Below are 19,925 nucleotides of genomic sequence, written 5' to 3'. Positions count from 1 at the left end.
CATGTTTGTTTCTTACGACACATTATAGGCTAAAGTAACAAAACTAATTAAGCGTACAATCATTTTAATTAGAAATTCCGTGTGGACAAAATAAACCTGGCCGAAAAAATCAATCAATCAATCAATCAATCAATCAATCAATCAATCAATCAATCAATCAATCAATCAATCAATCAATCAATCAATCAATCAATCAATCAATCAATCAATCAATCAATCAATCAATCAATCAATCAATCAATCAATCAATCAATCAATCAATCAATCAATCAATCAATCAATCAATCAATCAATCAATCAATCAATTTCTTTTTTTGTTGCTAGGGGCTTTACGTCGCAATCAATCTTCTACTACTTTATCTGTTCATCCTCCAGGGTCGGCTTTTTCCCTCGGACTCAGCGATGGATCCCACCTCTATCGCCTCAAGGAGAGTGTCCTGGAGCTTCAGACTCTGGGTCGGGGATACAACTGAGGAGGATGACCAGTAACTCGCCCGGTAGGCCTCACCTGCTATTCTGAACAGGGGCCTTGCGGGGGGAAGGGAAGATTGGAAGGGATAGACAAGGAAGAGCGAAGGAAGCGGCCGTGGCCTTAAGTTAGGTACCATCCCGGCATTTGCGTGGAGGAAAAGCGGAAAACCATGGAAAACCACTTCCAGGATGGATGAGTTGGGAATCGAACCCACCTCTACTCTGTTGACCTTCCTAGGCTGAGTGTACCCCGTTCTAGCCCTCGTACCAATTTTCAAATTTCGTGGCAGAGCCGGGAATCGAACCTGGGCCTCCCGGGGTGGCAGCTAATCACACTAACCAATACACCACAGAGGCGAATTAATCAATCAATCAATCAATCAATCAATCAATCAATCAATCAATCAATCAATCAATCAATCAATCAATCAATCAATCAATCAATCAATCAATCAATCAATCAATCAATCAATCAATCAATCAATCAATCAATCAATCAATCAATCAATCAATCAACCAATCATCTGCATTTATGGCGGTCGCCAAGGTGGCAGATTTCCTATCAGTTGTTTACCTTGCATTTACATTTATTTATAGCTAGCATTTGTAGCCGTTGTTCGCAAGGGAATTTGCAGTGGATTACATGTTTCGTTCAGGAATTCATGAGAAGTAACATGCGTTTATTCACATGTTGAATGAGACATGTATGTATATGTATATATGTTGGGTATTCAGCCCGAAGGCTGGCTTGATCCTCGTCAAAGAAGAGGCATACTAGGGAAATGAGAAGTGAGTTCGTTTCTTGTTGCTTTCCTCAACGAGCCAGAAGTTGGTATTACATAAACGTCTGCCAAGCCCATTGAAATGCATGAACCAACCAACTCTATGTCCGATATTTTCATACCATTCATAACAGGTACTGCCTGCATAAAGAATGGTACTACTAGCATCTCTCCTACCTTGGTTATGTTAAAATGATATTTTCCTACGAAAGCGCGGTGCAGTGACGCGAAATATGGTGAAGTTGCACAAAGTCGAGAAAGAGAATGAGGACGATGTCCGAATTTATTGCACGATACTGTTCCTGGTCCGAAGTTGTGCGAAATTCTCCACGGTGTGCAGGATGCATATTGTATCTCTGACCACTGGCGTGGTGCTCTGACGTTGATGATACCTCCCTTAATAAGTAAGGTAGCTCTTTAGTTTTTCCCATTACCCACCTTGAAGTGTCATGGATGTCCTGTCCAACGGCACTTGGACTAAACATCCAGTTTTTCGTAATCATATGCGTTATTATCCGTCGTACTATAGATAAGTGTATGACACAAAGGAAACGCAAATAACATATTCTTAAACTTTTGTTATGTACAGTCTTTTCTTCTTCTTAATCTGTTTACCCTCCAGGGTTGGCTTTTCCCTCGGACTCGGCGAGGGATCACACCTCTACCGCCTCAAGGGCAGTGCCCTGGAGTTTCAGACTTTGGGTCGGGGATACAACTGGGGAGAATGACCAGTACCTCGCCCAGGCGGCCTCACCTGCTATGCTGAACAGGGGCCTTGTGGAAGGATGGGAAGATTGGAAGGGATAGACAAGGAAGAGGGAAGGAAGCGGCCGTGGCCTTAAGTGAGGTACCATCCCGGCATTTGCCTGGAGGAGAAGTGGGAAACCACGGAAAACCACTTCCAGGATGGCTGAGGCGGGAATCGAACCCACCTCTACTCAGTTGACCTCCCGAGGCTGAGTGGACCCCGTTCCAGCCCTCGTACCACTTTTCAAATTTCGTGGCAGAGCCGGGAATCGAACCCGGACCTCCGGGGGTGGCAGCTAATCACGCTAACCACTACACCACAGAGGCGGACATGTACAGTCTTTTGATAGACATAATGTCAACAAACATTTTTGTGAATAGTCTATATGCCGGGTGGGTCACCAACCCCTTATGTTTTTTGGAGGTAGGTAACCCAACTAACGCGTACACCATAGTCATTCGAAAAACATTAGTACCTGCTCCTTTATGGCCTTAGTACAGTTACACAGTTTATATAATTCACGCGAATATGGTAAACATCATTAACGGCATTGTTATTTCTATTATTTAAACTATAAAGAATTTGTGAAATGATTACAGCTGCGAATAGCATTCTATTGTGTTTGGACAAGAAGTGTCTACGAGGACTACAACGTGCTAGCTATCCACTACGGCTCGCGGTAGCTAAGGTGGCTACATCGCGAATCACTTCTGTTATATCAACTCAGCTGTCTGGTAGTAGGCTCTATTCACAGGCCGGCACACATTTTTTTCGATTAAAGCCGTTTACAGTGACTATAATATGGCCACATGCCATCCTGTTCAAAAGAGTGAATTTTTATTTGGTCCTGAAACGGACCATTTTTATCCGATATTACGTAGCCAGGTTGGACTACGACATGATGGTCTGTAGCTAGGAAGTATGGTACTCTGCATATTCAGTGTAACAAGGGTTCGAAATGTTGACCACCTCGGTTTATGCATATGTCAGCACAACGTTTTAAAGACACTCTTGCATGTTGTAACATGTAACAGCTTGGCATGCCTCGGTGATCAGTTGCCGAAAGTGACCATTATCTTCAGGCTCTTGTACATACACTACCTGCTGTAAGTGACCTCGCAGGGAGACGTCCAGTGGCGTTAGATCGGGTGATCTGGCGGACTAGTGAATGGCTCCCCCCCCTTTCCTATCCATTCATGTGGATATAAGGCTTGAATATGGTTCCGGACCACTACACATCCGTGAGATGGAGCTTCGTCCTGTTGAAACCACAGTTGTAATCGCTTGCATAGTGGCACGTTCTCCAGCAACTGTGGGAGTTTATTTCTCAGAAAATTTATGTAGCGTGCTCACGTTAGATGTCAATCAAAGAAATACGTTATGGTCCGATGAGACAGTCACTTAAGATCCCACACCATATATTTATTCCCCACTGAACTTGTAATGGGTCCTGTCTTACCCAATGGGGATCTCCGCCCTCCAATAATGCATATTGTGCCGATTTACGATGCCATATTTGTAAAATCGTGTTCCATCTGAAAACAGGACTCTTGACAAAAAGGCTGCATTATTGGTCACCCTGCGTTATGCCCATTGACAAAATCTTACTCCAGCATCAAAATCACTTTCATGGAGCTGATGGTGTAACCGCAGATGGTATGGGTGAAATTTATTGTTATGCGGCATACGCACGACTGATGACCGGTTGATGTTAGCCTGTTGTGCAAGTATCCGAGTACTAGACTTATTATTAGGGTTATTATGGATAGCGTCCAAAACAGCCCCTTCATTTGGATCAGACGTTATCGGAGCATATCTAATGGAAGTTACACTTACAATAGTACGAGTTGACCGCAATCTTCGTTGAAGTTTTCGGAACGTATCGGTAAACGGTAATACTCCGTCAGGAAAGTGTTCGAAATAGATATGTTGCCTTCTACCTCGTTTTCTCATAAATGAGCAACATATCAACGTACTCGTCACTGGAATACACAATGAGTGAATGAATACGTGCTATGATTTGACCTGGTAAGTGTGTAGAAACATTGTGTGTCCGTTAAAATGAGGCACAATCTGTCGGTCAAGAGAAAAAGAAAAGAAACACGCATATGGTTGGAATCGAAGGTTTATAGTGTTCATTGAACTACCTTACAGAGCACGTGGCATAACCTATTAATTACGGATACCTGTGTTATTTCAAGGCGGAATAAATCACATGTTTGTAGAATGGTCCTTTGTATTTGGCCCGGAATTGTGCATAGTAGTATTTCCTTCGCTAGGTCCATAGATGAATTTTCAGTGATGACACACAGGTAGGGGAGAGCCTTATCGACCACAAGGAGAAACTTGGCGTTCATTAAACCAAATTATAGTCCTAAGGATATTTAGGTTGTAAGCGTTATTTGGGTTGCCTATCTCCAACAAAGTAAGGGGCTGGTGACCCACCCGGTATACAAAATTACAGTACATGTCCTGACTGACTGATTCATCATCGCCGAGCCAATACTGCTGGACGTAAAGAAATAAAACATTGGGGATACGTTTATAAACTCCACTCAAGGGACGTGCAAGTTCGTAGAGTCTTGTCACAGGATCTCACCGTTTAAATTTTCGAAATCCGACTGACGAATGTGAATGTACATCCAATAATTACTTAAAGCTCTATCATACTAGGATACTAAACTAAACCTACAAATGAGGAATCGAAAAATAATTCTTTTCTTGGAAGGATATCCCGTTTAATGAATATCATATCATGGAAACATAGTTACAACTTAACCGAAAAGCATCTTAAATGGACGTCTATTTTGAAATTAAGTATCATGATTAAATACTGTCCAAAGTCCTTAAACCTTTGTTGGTTATCACATATCACCACATTAAATTCCGTTCACAACATAAATGAAACATGCTGGCCATGCTATCAATCTTAAAATTCCAATAAATAAACAAAAGAAACCAACATTCGAGATGCTGAAAGCTTAATTACATTATAAATTCATTACAATTATTTTTTTGTTACTAATATGAAATTAAAGAAATTTTATTCATTAGCACTCGCGTTCACTAACCACAAAAATGCGTGTCTTTCAGTATTCCTCTAAGATCATCGCCTAATTCAGAAAATCTAAATAAAAACAACTTGGATGCTCCAATGATATGTTCTCAACGTTTACGCTTGTAGCAATATATGATCAATAATTAGGACTACATTATGATCCCTCCTAATTACTAAAGTCATGCAACAAGTTCGAAATACAGCTTCCTTCGAAATTCTGAAATAGCAGCATCTGGATAACAACAAATTTCTGAAAATAAGGACATCAATAATAATAATGCAGCCTCTGGTATTCTCCACGAACTATCCTGAAAAATCTGCATTCAATGCTCACTACCAAATCTGTGATCCCAAAAGAATACCATTTAGCAGGAAATCAAGCTACGCATTGCTCAGAACAATATCTACACATCTCACCTGCGACATGGTTTTCCCCCACCATTGTGTCATTTATTACTGAAGGTCCTATTTCATCCCTTCACATCTGTGCGTAATTCATTCACATCAACTGTTAGGTTATTGCATCTTTGATGACTATCATATAAGCAACTCTAGTATTCTTCGAAAACCTTATCACAGAAAAATCGCATTCATGCTTAAGTACACATCATTCACTATCACCATTAAATTCATACGTATGACGAACATCAATTCTAACATCAATAAATATCACCGGGATCTTTTCGAAGATTGCATCACATTATCTAATGCACAACCCCAATGAACTACTATCCATCAACAACACATTAATTATTTATTTTATTTCGTCGATCCTATTCAAAACCCTTCTCACTTATATGCGCATCATGTTCAATAAATTCTCAATACACTTTCTAAATACTCAAGCACGTTGTTCTCGAAGATTACCTTATCCATGCATATTCAAAAATCAATATCAACGTGATAATACTGTCATATTATTCGCGCAAGTTCCGCATATGACGTGAAAATCTAATGCTGGATGACTCTAATTTTACGCACATACCAATTATCTTATGGCCACCTTGAAATAAAACATATCTATATAATAAATCACACACCGAAGTTCTCTTATGATGACATTATCTTGGTAAAATGCAGCAATCATGACTAAAAATCTCCTGCGTAATGTTTACTATTAACCGCTTGAACTCAAATATATAATAGACGAAAGATTATAACTTTTCTGGATTATTCATGATGAATACACAACATTTCCCGTTCGTTTCGTAATAATGATCGACGATCATACGGTATCATTCAAGTTGTTTTACCTGTACATGTCACATTTTTGACACTGCAAAATCAGTTCTACACTACTTTAAGCATCTACATAGCAAAATAGACGAAAGACATTTATTTCTGGTTACTTATCGAACTGATGGCTTCGGGAAGATAACGTTTCCCATTTCTCGGATCTTAGTTTTTATCATTTGGCACTCATCTCAACATTTTCTCGTCTTTTGGGACGGACTTTTTAGTGCATCATTATTTGGTAACTTGACGTCAAGAGATAAATTTTCTTCATGTATGACGGCATCGTAATACACCTGAAACTTGTAATGAACGATTAGTACAATGCCATATGCAAAAATGGCATTTGCAATATACTGAGTTAACACTCGCCTTATTTTAAGAGAATAGATATATCTTTTCCCTTTTACAATGAACAATTCGTGCTATTCATATAATATTTTTACAATTGTAATTGACTTTTGATCTTGCTTCTTTCTCATCGTGTGCGATACTTCTAATGACCTTTTAGAATAATTTATTTGTCCCTATTGTTTTCTCAAAACAAAATCCAATTCTACGATAAAATAATAAAATTTGGTTTACATTTAACAAATCTTCCGAATGCTGTGGTCTGTAATCTCCCTTCCAGATGATTTTGACATTTACCACATAATCTGTTTGATACATGACGCTCTTGAAATCGTTCGTCATGGCAGAGGAACATGTTTTACAATCCGTCGCCTTCATAACTCGACGTACCAATCGACTATCTCAATATGCGTCTCGATTCTCGAATTATATCGTAATAGATAGACAATGTATGACCACCGTATATGAATTGAGCTTGGACCGTTTGATTCAACACATTCCATGGCCTCCGCTACACATTTTCGTCATTAAGGTTCCATGCTATCTATAGAAATCTGTTTATCTTCCGCTGAAGAAAATACAATATTATTATTCAATATTACTATAATATTTTGTTACCGACCGTCACCTAATAAAATACCAGGGGGTCCTGAGCTTGAATTCACCGGTACCTTCAATTCGTTATCTACTATTTATCCATCTGAGCGAGTTATCTTATTACTGACGTACTTGGACGTATGGCGACTGGACGTATGATTTCATTAATTTTACGTTATCATACGCTTCCAATGTTCTCCTAACTTTAATCCACCGTCATTGGAAGGTTATAATTTCATGCACCTCATAACCTATTAAGCAAGAGACATTTCTTAATGTTATTTACAATAACAGGCAATGAGCTCCCTAGTTACATGAAAGTACATCTCGTTTACGGCATGTTAGATTGGCATTTCCAAATAAAGGGCAGTGAGTTTCCCCCTTTCAAGAAAGGTATTTCATAAATCGTGACGGCGTGTTCCTGTCCTCCTATATACAGCATTATTTTTGCTTGACTATCATGATATAGCGTAAGTTGCTGTCGCCTAGCGACATGTCCATCAAATCGATCCAATCTTGGTGTGGCTTTGGAGTTAAATTCATTATATAATATTACTCATCATAAAAACTATCTATCGGATTTCGTTCGAACGTCTCCCTAAACCGTCTCAAAAGTAATAAGAATAAAACGTGAAATTTTCAACAAAATCGGTCCAGTAGTTTAGGAGTTCATATGAGACAAACAATCACACACCCCCACATAGTTTCACTTTTATATATATAAATAAATATCACTGCAGAACCGTTGTATGGACTAGTAAATGCTTACTTGAACAAGTTTGCACTCTATATTTTTCATCATCATCATCGTCATCATCATTATCATCGTCGTCGTCATCATTATCAACAGTGTGTAGTCTCTCAGTAGTATGGTCCACTTTTAGATCGCCGATTTTCCATGCGCATCACCTGTATAAATGTCGCAGATTCTCAGGTCCTCTTCAACGTGTCCTACCAGCGTTGCTTGGATATGCCACGTGGTAGTTGTCCGTCGACAGCATGGTGACAGGATGTAGTGGCGGATAAATAATAATAATAATAATAATAATAATAATAATAATAATAATAATAATAATAATAATAATAATAATTACCCATTAGGGTTTTCAATTCCTATAAAACAGTTCGATCTGAGACAAACTGAAAAGTGAAATTAATGTATTCTAGTTTTAATACCATGTCAATATTATGAATATTAAACTGAATGATTAATACTCGAAGCTCGCTATTTTCAGTTGTAAATGATCTACGGTATTACTTTTTGTGTCTTTAAAATATAACTTCATATCTTTAGTTAATGTTATTTTAAGCTTTGTCAGTCTAAAGATTTCTATCCAATGCAGATAATATAATTACACTGAAATAAGTCCTTCAACTATCAGCCGAATTGCCAGATCATATGTTGTACGCGGCAAGAAAGAAGAAATGCCTGCATCCGGGACATAGTGGGTTCGAATCCCACTGTCGGCAGCCCTGAAGATGGTTTTCCGTTGTTTCCCATTTTCACACTAGGCAAATACTGGGGCTGTACCTTAATTTAGACCACGGCTGCTTGATTTCCACTCCTAGGCCTTCCCTATCCCCTCGTCACCATAAGACCTATCTGTGTCGGTGCGACGCAAAGCAAAAAAGAAATGCCCTGGTCTCTTCTGCGCTCGTTGGAAAGCTCGACCACAACATAATATAAACATCTGCCATATTTTGAGTAGAGAAAACAACAAGGGACCCAAAAGCAGAGAGTTTCTACAGCTCATTCACAACCATTTAACACCGGTGCTTACCACTCGGTTACTGTGGAGTATCATCCCGGTTTGTGACGTCATGTGGAATCCGATGCTCGCATGTGATCCCACGCTAATTCAGACGCCATAATGCTGACAATAATGACGATTAATCATTTAAATAAACAGTTTTACAGTATTTACGTTTTAATTCGGAGCACAAATAACTCAAAATGACTAGCACATATCTACGTTATGTAACCCTGGCGGTCTGTAAAACGACAGGATCGGGCGAGTTGACCGTGCGCTGAGGAACGAGCAGCTGTGAGCTTGCATCCGAGATATACTAGGTTTGAACTCCTCTGTCGGCAGTCTGAAGATGGTTTTTGGTGTTTTTCCATTTTCACACCAGACAAATGCTGGGGCTGCACCTTAATTAAGGCCACGGCCGCTTCCTTCCCACGCCTAGGCCTTTCCTATTCCATTGCCACCATAAGACCTATCTGTGTCGGTGCGACATGAAGCAAAATTGAAGAAAAGAAGGTCCTAAGGAGAGCACTGGTGCGGTAGCTGCCATCTGCGGTTCGAAATTCATTTTGAGAAATCATTTATACAGTCAGTAGTATCGTGTGTTGCGTACTTTTTGTTAACTTACTTCTTAGTTCCCTTTTATATTTTATATAAAAGATATTTTTCCATATTCAATACCAATATGATTTATTAGATAATAACGTGTATAACCTCATGAGCAGTGATGATAAGTTGTATATTGGAAAATAAAGTATACTTTGCTCTTGTGGGATACCTACAATTAAGAAACAATAATAATAATAATAATAATAATAATAATAATAATAATAATAATAATAATAATTGTTACCGTGTTTTTGTGAATCAGCAGAGGTGAAAGAAGGTGCGGGCTGGAATGGGTCTAACTACAAGTCCGAAAGATGAATTTAAAATTTAAATAAAGGTTATATTTTCAATAGACAGAAAGGTTTAACAATTTTCACTGGGTGAAATAACAAAGAAAAATCAGGTACAATGTAACTTTACAAAGAAAGCACAAGTAAGGGTTCTTTACAAATTCTGGGCTATGAGCCCCAAAGTTTAACAATCCTTGAGCTCTCGGCTGACAACCACAAATTACCAAAGGGCAGAAAACCCCTAATTACAGGGAGCACTTGCTCCCACCTCGTAATGTCAAGCCTCCTAGAGGCACCTTTCAAAACACCAGAAAGAGCTGACCCGCTCTCAATCGTCCAAGCCCATTAAAGGCAATAACAGATTATTACACTTAACTGCCATCAAGGCACAACTTATAATGGAACAGGAGTACCTCGTACCCAATCTACTGGGCCTTCGCAGGAAGGAAAACAAAAAGGGTTAAGTTATTGGCCCACAATACAAAACTGAATGGAGGCGAGTACTTGCACTCCTACATGAAAGCTTGTTAAAACATAAGTGGCGCTAGGCCGATTACACAGGGGCTATTCTCACACTAGGGAGGTGACTCGTATAAGAAAAATAATTTAACTCATTAATGAAGATAAGAAAATCGGTTATGAAAACGTAGTCACCTCAAATCCAAATTGAAGGGGAGCTCGAGAGGGTAAAGCACTCTCTATCCCCGATTTACAGTTAAAGTCATAAGAAAATGTTACATAAGCCAGCACTAAGTTACATTTTTAAACAGGCTGGATACTTTGAAAAGGTTTAGAACCTTCCCCGGGGGTTAAACTGCTGAGCAAGAAAGAAATAAAGATGTTAAAAGGCCATTACCTTTGCTGAAGAGCTGCTGCTCGAAGGAAGAGGCGCAAACCGCCCCCTGCTACACTTCCATACACTAAGCTAGATGTTGTTGAAGTGGTGACGAGCCATGAAAATCAGCAGTTTTTAAATCCTCATGGAAGATTCGAGACCTTTCATGAATAATTAAGACGCACCCACAGGCGTTTATTGGTTGCCCAAAATTTACACACTAAAAATGGAGAAGAAGGACACTATTGGTCCAAAATTAATTAAAGAAATTCGGGATTGGCTAAATTCAAAACTGGCGGAAAGAAAAATTAATATTGCCAACCCATAGATGAAAGAACAAAATTTAGTAAAGACCAAAACTTATGAATACAAAATATCTTCAAGAAAAGTTCCTTCACTTCGCACCAGGGTGCATGATCATAGTTTGTGGTAGAGACATCTGTGAGAGAATGTCCAGACTTCTTGATCAATGAAAAACAAAACAAATCGAAATACACACAGCGACATCTTCTGAGAAACAGTTGAGTTGATTCGGTTTTTAAAGTTCAGAGTTTCTCCAGTAGAGGAGTACCTACTTTAAGGTGGAACATTCAAATGTGCGGCGTATAGGTGTAACAACCGGTACAACAATAATAATAATAATAATAATAATAATAATAATAATAATAATAATAATAATAATAATTTAATAATAATAAAACGTCATGTGCTTGACATTTGGTGGACTGCTGTCGGACTTAAACTTCATCCACTCGCGCGGACGGCAGATTGGCCGTTTTTTCTATTATTTTTTGGTATTACATCGCACATTCCTCGCCACTGAGTAGAGGAAAGCTTGGGTGGGTTGGGTGGGGTGGGAGGGGGGGAGGAGGTATACCTTAGTCATCTCGTTGCTAGCCGGAGTGCGATTCAGTCCATCCACACATCCCTACCTTCTCAGTACAGGTCAAGCTACCGCCTTGCGAGCGGAAGTGGCTATTATGTTTCCTTTTCTGAATAGAAAATGTAAGTAAATACTTATTTTTGCTAGTATTTCGGAATTATATTCATTTTTTAGGTGTGGCATAAAACTTTTTCGTGTTCATTTTTTCACCGAATTATGACCTTTATTCTTGCCAAAAATATACTAAATGTTACCGATCCAGCTTGATTAGGGCTCAACGATCCAGCGATTCTGAAGATATTCTTCGAGTTATGGAGGAACTGGGGAAGAAAGAAGAGGAAATAACAGTTTTCGACTTGTGTTTTTATTGTATAACATACCAATTACTACTAATTTTCCTTAAAGGAAAATGTGAAATACGAGAATACATAGACTTTAACCTATTTTTAATTTTATATATGTTTTTCTATGAGTAGTTATTTCTGGGGTGAGAAGAGAAAAACTAAACACAAAGGACAGAAAAATGTGTTATCATTTTACTAACCAAAAGGTAAGAAGAGGTGTAGTGGTTAGCGTGATTAGCTGCCACCCCAGAAGCCGCGGGTTCGATTCCCGGCTATGCCCCTAAATTTGAAAAAGTGGTATGAAAGCTGGAACGGGGTCCACTCAGCCTCGCGAGGTCAACTGAGTAGAGGTGGGTTCGATTTCCATCCCACCCATCCTCGAAGTGATTTTCCGTTGTTTCCCACTTCACATCTAGGCAAATGCCGGGATGGTACCTAACTTAAGGCCACGGCCGCCTCCTTCCCTCTTCCATGCCTGTCCCTTCGAATCTCCCCATCCCTCCTCAAGACCCCTGTTCAGCATTGCAGGTGAGGCAACCTGGGCGAGGCACTGGTCCTCCTCCCCAGTTTTATCCCGGACCCAGTGTCTCGTGCTCTAGTACACTGTCCTTGAGGCGATAGAGGTGGGATCCCTCGATGAGTCCGAGGGAAGAGCCGACCCTAGAGGGTAAACAGATTAAGAAGGAAATAAAGATAAGAAGAAGTGAATTCATTTTGAAGATGTCTGTGGTGTACGTAATAAATATTTCTGTGAATTATTTAATAAATATTTTTGGTCGAAACTATGTTTATGAAATTTTTTCAGCATTCCAGTCCTGATTATTTTGAAGCCGTGAGGGTGAAGTGGAGAAAATTTAGTGAAAATCATCAAACATAATGGGCGCTCACCGAGCTCGATAGCTGCAGTCGCTTAAGTGCGGCCAATATCCAGTATTCGAGTAGGTTCGAACCCCACTGTCGGCAGCCCTGAAAATGGTTTTCCGTGGTTTCCCGTTTTCACACCAGGCAAATGCTGGGGCTGTACCTTAATTACGGCCACGACTGCTTCCTTCCCACTCCTAGCCCTTTCCTGTCCCATCGTCGCCGTAAGACCTATCTGTGTCGGTGCGACGTAAAACAACTAGCAAAAAAAAAAAAATGGGCGCCCAAGCTACCCTCCGCGCGAGCGGATGAAGGTTAAGTCGGAATTATTTTCAATATGACGGTTCAATTAACGTGCCAGTAAATCTAGTGAAACAGTTCCTTCACATTTAAAACTCCTAATACCAAACAACCGTACAATCTTTCATCCCACAAACTAATAGTTCGTAGACTGCAACCTAACCAGCTATGCTCGCAAACCAGCTAATTGATATTAACGTTTTCTGACAGTCGTGTGGCTTGTTAGTAACTGATAACTAGCCTCAAATATCCTAGAGTGTCGGATGTTTGCCCAACAAGATTTAATTTATTTGTTGCCGAAGGTCCAGTGAGGTGTGATGTGAACCTTTATCTAAGAAGACTTCCTGCTGCTGTACTTGGTGTGGTTTTCTCCCGAGCCTTTCGACACTCTATCTCTGTTCCAGTAATGGAATAATATCTCCGACCCTGAGGAGTAATTAATCTAGGATTCATGATCACCGACATTGTGAACTAATATGATTCATCTTCTTCGTGGCCTTATCACAATTACCTATGATCAGCACTTTGCGTGGATTAAGCGCAGTTTTACGGTCAGATGCTCCACCTATGTGGAGTGATGTGCTCGTAATTGAGTGTTACTCTGGTTGTTGGTTCCGTGATGTCTTATTTGTGTAAATGAAGATATGTATTAATACGAGCACAAATACACGGTCCCTGGGTTAGAGAATTGAACCGGACGTTGTAAAAAATGAAATGATGTATGGCTTTTAGTGCCAGGAGAGTCCGAGGACAAGTTCGGCTCGCTAGATGCAGGTCTTTTGATTTGACACCCGAAGGTGACGCACGCGTCGCGATGAGGAAGAAATCGATAGCCTAGATTGAATACCTCGTTTCTCACAAAGTTCTTCCTGTCCATTATTTCCCTTAAGACTATTTACGCCTCAGACCATCAGAACAATGTTTGTTGTGTTCTTATTTCCTCTGCTGATGTGTGAAGGAAAATGAACCTTACCGTAACGGAAAGTATGTCTGCGTGACGTATTTACTAACTCCTACAGTATATTTTTATACGGTTCATTTTTCCTTTACACGTAAGCGTATGAAAATAAACCCAACGAACATTGTTCTGATGGTCTGAGGCGTAACTAGTCTTAAGGGAAATAATGGATAGGAAGAACTTTGAGAGATACGAGGTATTCAATCTAGGCTATCGAAATGTTGGTGAAGACAACACACATACACCCAGCCCCCGTGCCAGTGGAATTAAATAATTAGTGTTAAAATTCCCGACGCTGCAGGGAAACGAACCCGGGACCTCTGTGAAAAGGCCAGCACTATAGCCGTTTACCCATGGAGCCGGACACCAGACATGGTTATAATCTCCCACCCGGCCGACAGTTGAACCCGGAGCCCCATGAAACGAACGCCACTGCGTCAATGAGACGGGCACTGTGAAATGGGAATAAGGTAATACAGTATGAGAAAATACCCAAACCAAGCCCCATGGTACAAAAACCCTGAAGGACCATGCCAAACCAAGCGATTGCACCTTAGCCCGTAGACCTGCAGATTACGAGGTATCCTGTGGTCAGCACGACTAATCCTCTCGGCCGTTACTGTTGGCTTTCTGTACAAGGTCCGCCATCTCACCGATAGATAGCTCTTCAATTGTAATCACGTAGGCTGAGTGGACCTCGAATCAGCCCTCAGACATTGGAAGTGAACTCCGTCCCAGGACAAACTTGCGCGATCTGGAGAGACATCTGCAATAACTGTAGAAGAACCTCAGGGGAGGATCCAAAGGCTGTTTGTTACCATTCCTAACGCCATAAGGGCATGCATTGGGGCCAGAGGTGGTGCGACACCCTACCGACCATGCCGGGAATCTAACCCAGGACCTCTGTGACCAAAGGTTTTCTTCGTCGCGAAAATATGTCCCGTAATTACCTAGGTTTTATAATAAGTTTAGACGATTTACCTACGGCGTTGTTAATTTTCAATTTCCTCCCTTTCTAGGATACTTTTCAACAGACCTAGCCTTTCAAGGTTTTTTCTCCATAATCTCCCTTCGATTTCCTCTGAACTCTATGATTTTTCCCTTTATTCTGTTTCTTTCATCTACGTCCAATTTCCTACATACATCAGTTCTTGTTTGGAGTCTTTCTTGATAATTATAATTTTCCGTTATGCATGCTGGCCTCATTTCATCATTCTATGATGACGTTCGCTTTTCCAGTTCTTTGTACAGAATTATTGTTCCAAGGCTTCCTTGCATTTCCTACTATAGAATTCCTATATGTCCCCCGTTTCCTTTCTCTTTTCATAACATGCTACTGTCCAATTTGTTCAATTTTTCCTTAATATTATCCGTCCGCTTCTGTCTAATTTCCTTGTCCTGGAGAATTAACCCCTTATCTACCAGCAGACAAACAGTTTTTGTTGTATTTTAGTGATCTTCAAAAGTGCAAAAAATGCTAAATTTTATTTTGGACCCTTGAAGTAAGATAAAGTATGAAGTAAGTTTAATTTAAAGATGGTCAGTGAAAATCAGCGTCATATGCAGATGCATTGGTTTTACACCGGAAACGGAAGGAGAATTCATTTAACAGGAGTAAAATGAAATGAAATGGCGTATGGCTTTTAGTGCCGGGAGTGCCTGAGATCCTGAGGTGAAGGTCTTTTGATTTGACTCCCGCAGGCGATCTGCGCGTCATGATGAGGATAAAATGGTGATGAAGACGACACATATACCCAATCCCCGTGCCAGGGAAATTAACCAAATGATGGTTAAAATTCCCGACCCTGTTGGGAATCGAACCCAAGACCCCTGTGAAAAAAGTCCAGCACGCTAACCTTTTAGCCATGCAGCCGAACATTTACCTGCAGTGCAATTGTTGCGATTTTGCGCGGGTATTGTTTAAAATCTGGCATACATTCTTATGTTATCTGTATTGACAGGAGTAAAGATTTTCTTTCTTCCCACTCATTCACATCACTGTTGTTCTAAGCCTTATGCAGTGTGGTAGTGACTGTATTCAGCCATCCTGGAAGTGGCTTTCCGTGGTTTCTCACTTCTTCTCCAGGCAAATGCCAGGGTGGTACCTAACTTAAGGCCACGGTCGCTTCCTTCTCTCTTCCTTGTCTATCCTTTCCAGTCTTCCCATCCCCCACAACGCCCTTGATCAGCATAGCAGGTGAGACTACCTGGGCGAGGTCCTGGTTATCCTCCCCAGTTGTATCCCCCAACACAGAGTCTGAAGCTCCAGGGCACTGCCCTTGAGGCGGTAGAGGTGGGATCCCTCGCTGAGTTCGAGGAAAAAACCGACCCTGGAGGGTAAACAGATAAAGAAGAAGTGAGGTATTATGGTGATGTGATTGAAACTGGATTATATAAATATAAAGAAGGTATATCACTGTGTGGTGAAATGTTATTAGATTTGGCAAGAAAGGGTAGTTTCTGATAAAGCAAGTTATTATTTGCAAAGGCAAATATCATTACTAATGGTTACAAAGATTATTTTATTTTCGTTGTTTAGTGCTAGGATTATATTTGGCCTAAGTCGTGTTTTATTAAATATAAAAGAAGATAATTGAGCATAATGAGGCACTGTATTTGTTTCCATTAGGAGAGACTTTCAAAAAAAAAAATCACCATCCATTATGAGAAGGTTTAATGAGATAGAACTTCTCCACCAAATGATACGGACTCAAATATAGTTGAACTTTCTCCTGTTATGGAATAAATTGGACATGGACATTCGATTTAACAAGCAACGTATTCTCACCACTCTGATGTACCAAAGCCTTCAAGTTATTTTGCAGAGACAAGATACGCATGGGTTTAATGATACCGTGAGTAGGTCAACTAATTGGATTGGTTTCCATATTTTATAAAATAGAAATTAAACCATTGTAGGACCATGTGTGACATTCATGGTCATAATAATTCACAAATAGTTCCTGCATTTATCGGATAAATTTTGTGGAACCGGAAGACTATTCAAATGATTATTCACTTAATTCAAGTTACGGCATTAATGATGCTCGAAATCACATGGACTACCTTTGCGAAAGAAGTTGAGAAGGAGGAGAAGAAAAGGAAGATGAACCAGAAGTACTGTACATGACCATAAAAACACTATATTACTGAGACGAGTAGTTAAGAAGAGGATGAAGATAATTATTGTGATAACAAAGCAGTCAAGGGGAATATGGAAGACGAAAAACTACCTTCATCTAACATGGAACCCAAAAACTCTAAAATTTCAGCATTCATTTTGAATGAAAGTTGCGTAAACGAAACATCAGACATTTCTTTTACTTCGGGGAATGCCAATTCAGGGAGCAACTGTGAAGGATCAGACTCAATAACAACAACAAAATCACCTGAGGAACACAGACGCCCCAAGAAACATCTTTGACGACAACATCCATGGGCTAAAAACATAAGAAAACATAGGCTAAATATAGTACAGAAAGACATTTTACTCTGTGTGCTGTGGAAGTGGAAAACGAATGAGGTTGTGACTATTGGAGCAAATGACGTGCTCGTGAAGATCTTGTGAACTATTTTCCAACATTCATGCCATCTTTGGGCTCAGTCTGCTTTTTTTTCTGAAACTATTAATTTTGTAAAATTATAAATGCATTCAAAGACAACAGTAAATGAGAAAAAATGAAACCGAAATAATGGAATTTAATAATTTTCTAAACTATTTTCACAGACCAGCCGGTGGAAGACCATGATATCTGCGTTTTAGTCCTTTATGTGAGCCTTTATTAGCAAACATATAATGTTAAATAAAAGGGTATTTTACGCTATGCAATCAGCCAAACCATATCCAAAATTTAAAATTTTCTATATTATTTCACACCGTCAAAGGGCTAATACAATGATATAGAAAAATTCAAACCTCTATTTCTCAATAAAATTATTCTTGCAGATATCATAGTCTTGCACTGGTACGGCAATCTATCGTCTCTCTCTCTCTCTGACCAGACCTACGTAAGCGTTTAGTGGCATCCTGGTGACTATCTGCCTCCATGAGGTTCTATTTCTGAGCATGCTGAATTGCTTGCTGTTTGCTCATCCCGGGCATGATATCGATCTGATCCATCAGCTATCCAATTCAACGAAGATATCTTAAAAAACTGGCACAGTTATGACAGATGACATCATCAGTCACACAAAGCGAATTCCTCTGTCACAAAAAAAGCAATAAACCCATAACAATTCATAGATTACGACCGAATTTCCCGTCAGTCCACAGGAGTCCGAAGCGACCTGTGAGCAAACCTCGAACTAAATAGAAATGGCTTAAGCTACGTACCGCTGTAGTCCCTGCGGAATGTATGGTACTTCTGGGTTGGGAATAAGAACATTGCCCCGACAACTACGCGGGACCGTGGTTTCAGCGGTACATTTTCTTGACGGGACCACGGCGGTCCTATCCATATCTGCTAACATTTCCTTTTGCCATTTCAACTATTCCCTTGGAACACTCAAACATTTTAAAGATCACAGTAGCTCTAAATACCTGCCATACACAGAAATGCCACCCTACAACAATGATCACGTAAAAGCGTGCGATTGCATATGGCATAAAAAACAACAATGGTCTTATTTATCAGCGGTGGATGCTGTCCTGCCAACTGTTGAAACACGAATGAACAAAAATTATCTTATGAATGTATTGCCTATGCATTTTTCATTCCAGTTATGAGTATTTATACTTTAGCACACAGTTTAGTATCAGTGGCGTTTCCTGTGCTTCAAGTTCAGGCGTTGTTATACATGAAATTAATGGATTAAACATAAGCCCGCACATTTCACTTCTCCTCACCGCCCCCTATTTCTTTTACCAGATTATTCAGTACACGAAATGAATTACGGTAATGTATTTCAAAGACATGGTGAGAAAAGAGAAAGTCTTGCAGAGAATTACGATTTTCTTTCAAAGGGTAAACACATACTTTGACCATTTCAGTTACATGACCATTTTTTTTTTTTTTTTTTTTTTTGCAAAATTTTATATGTATACTGTAATAATATAATATTGCAAAACTAAAGTACAGAAAATTACCAAACTACAGTCGACAGTTCGGAAAATGGCTGGCCATTGTCAATCACTTGTTTCCTTTTACTATAAGAAAGTGATGGAAAACTAGTGTTTAATAATATTGTCTTACTATGTTCCCACTACCCGTATTAAAACATTTATTTCTCCGACTTGACTGCGTACGCATACTACACTCGGGCGGATCTCGGAAACACAAATCAACACAAAACGTTGGAAACTGAAACAAACCCTTGGTCAGTGGACTGAGAGCATATGCACGCATGCGCGATTCCATGGAGTGAAGTTGCTGAGTCGTTGGGAAGAGAACCAACGCCTTGGCAGGTTGGCAAACTGGCTGGCGGTTCCGGAGGGTGCTGAGAGTAACTACACTGTGTGGAGCCGAACAACGAACGATAATGTCGCACCGACACAGATTGATCTCGTGGCGACGATGAGATAGGAAAGATGCAGGAGTGGAAAGGAAGCAGCCATGGCCTTGATTAAGGTACAGCCTGGTGTGAAAACCAGAAACCACGGCAAACCACCTTCAGCGCTGCTGACAGTGGGGTTCGAACACACTATCTCCCGGTTGCAAGTAAGGCCAACTCACCCGGATAATGAAAGAAAAACACACTATAATATAAAATTACAATTAAACAAATGAAATACAATAATTGTCCGCCTCTGTGGTGTAGTGGTTAGTGTGATTAGCTGCCACCCCCGGAGGCCCGGGTTCGATTCCCCGCTCTGCCACGACGTTTAAAAAGTGGTATGAGGGCTGGATCGGGGTCCACT

This window comes from Anabrus simplex, chromosome 5, assembly GCF_040414725.1.
Source record: "Anabrus simplex isolate iqAnaSimp1 chromosome 5, ASM4041472v1, whole genome shotgun sequence".
NCBI lineage: Eukaryota > Metazoa > Arthropoda > Insecta > Orthoptera > Tettigoniidae > Anabrus > Anabrus simplex.
This window is presented reverse-complemented; position numbering follows the sequence as displayed.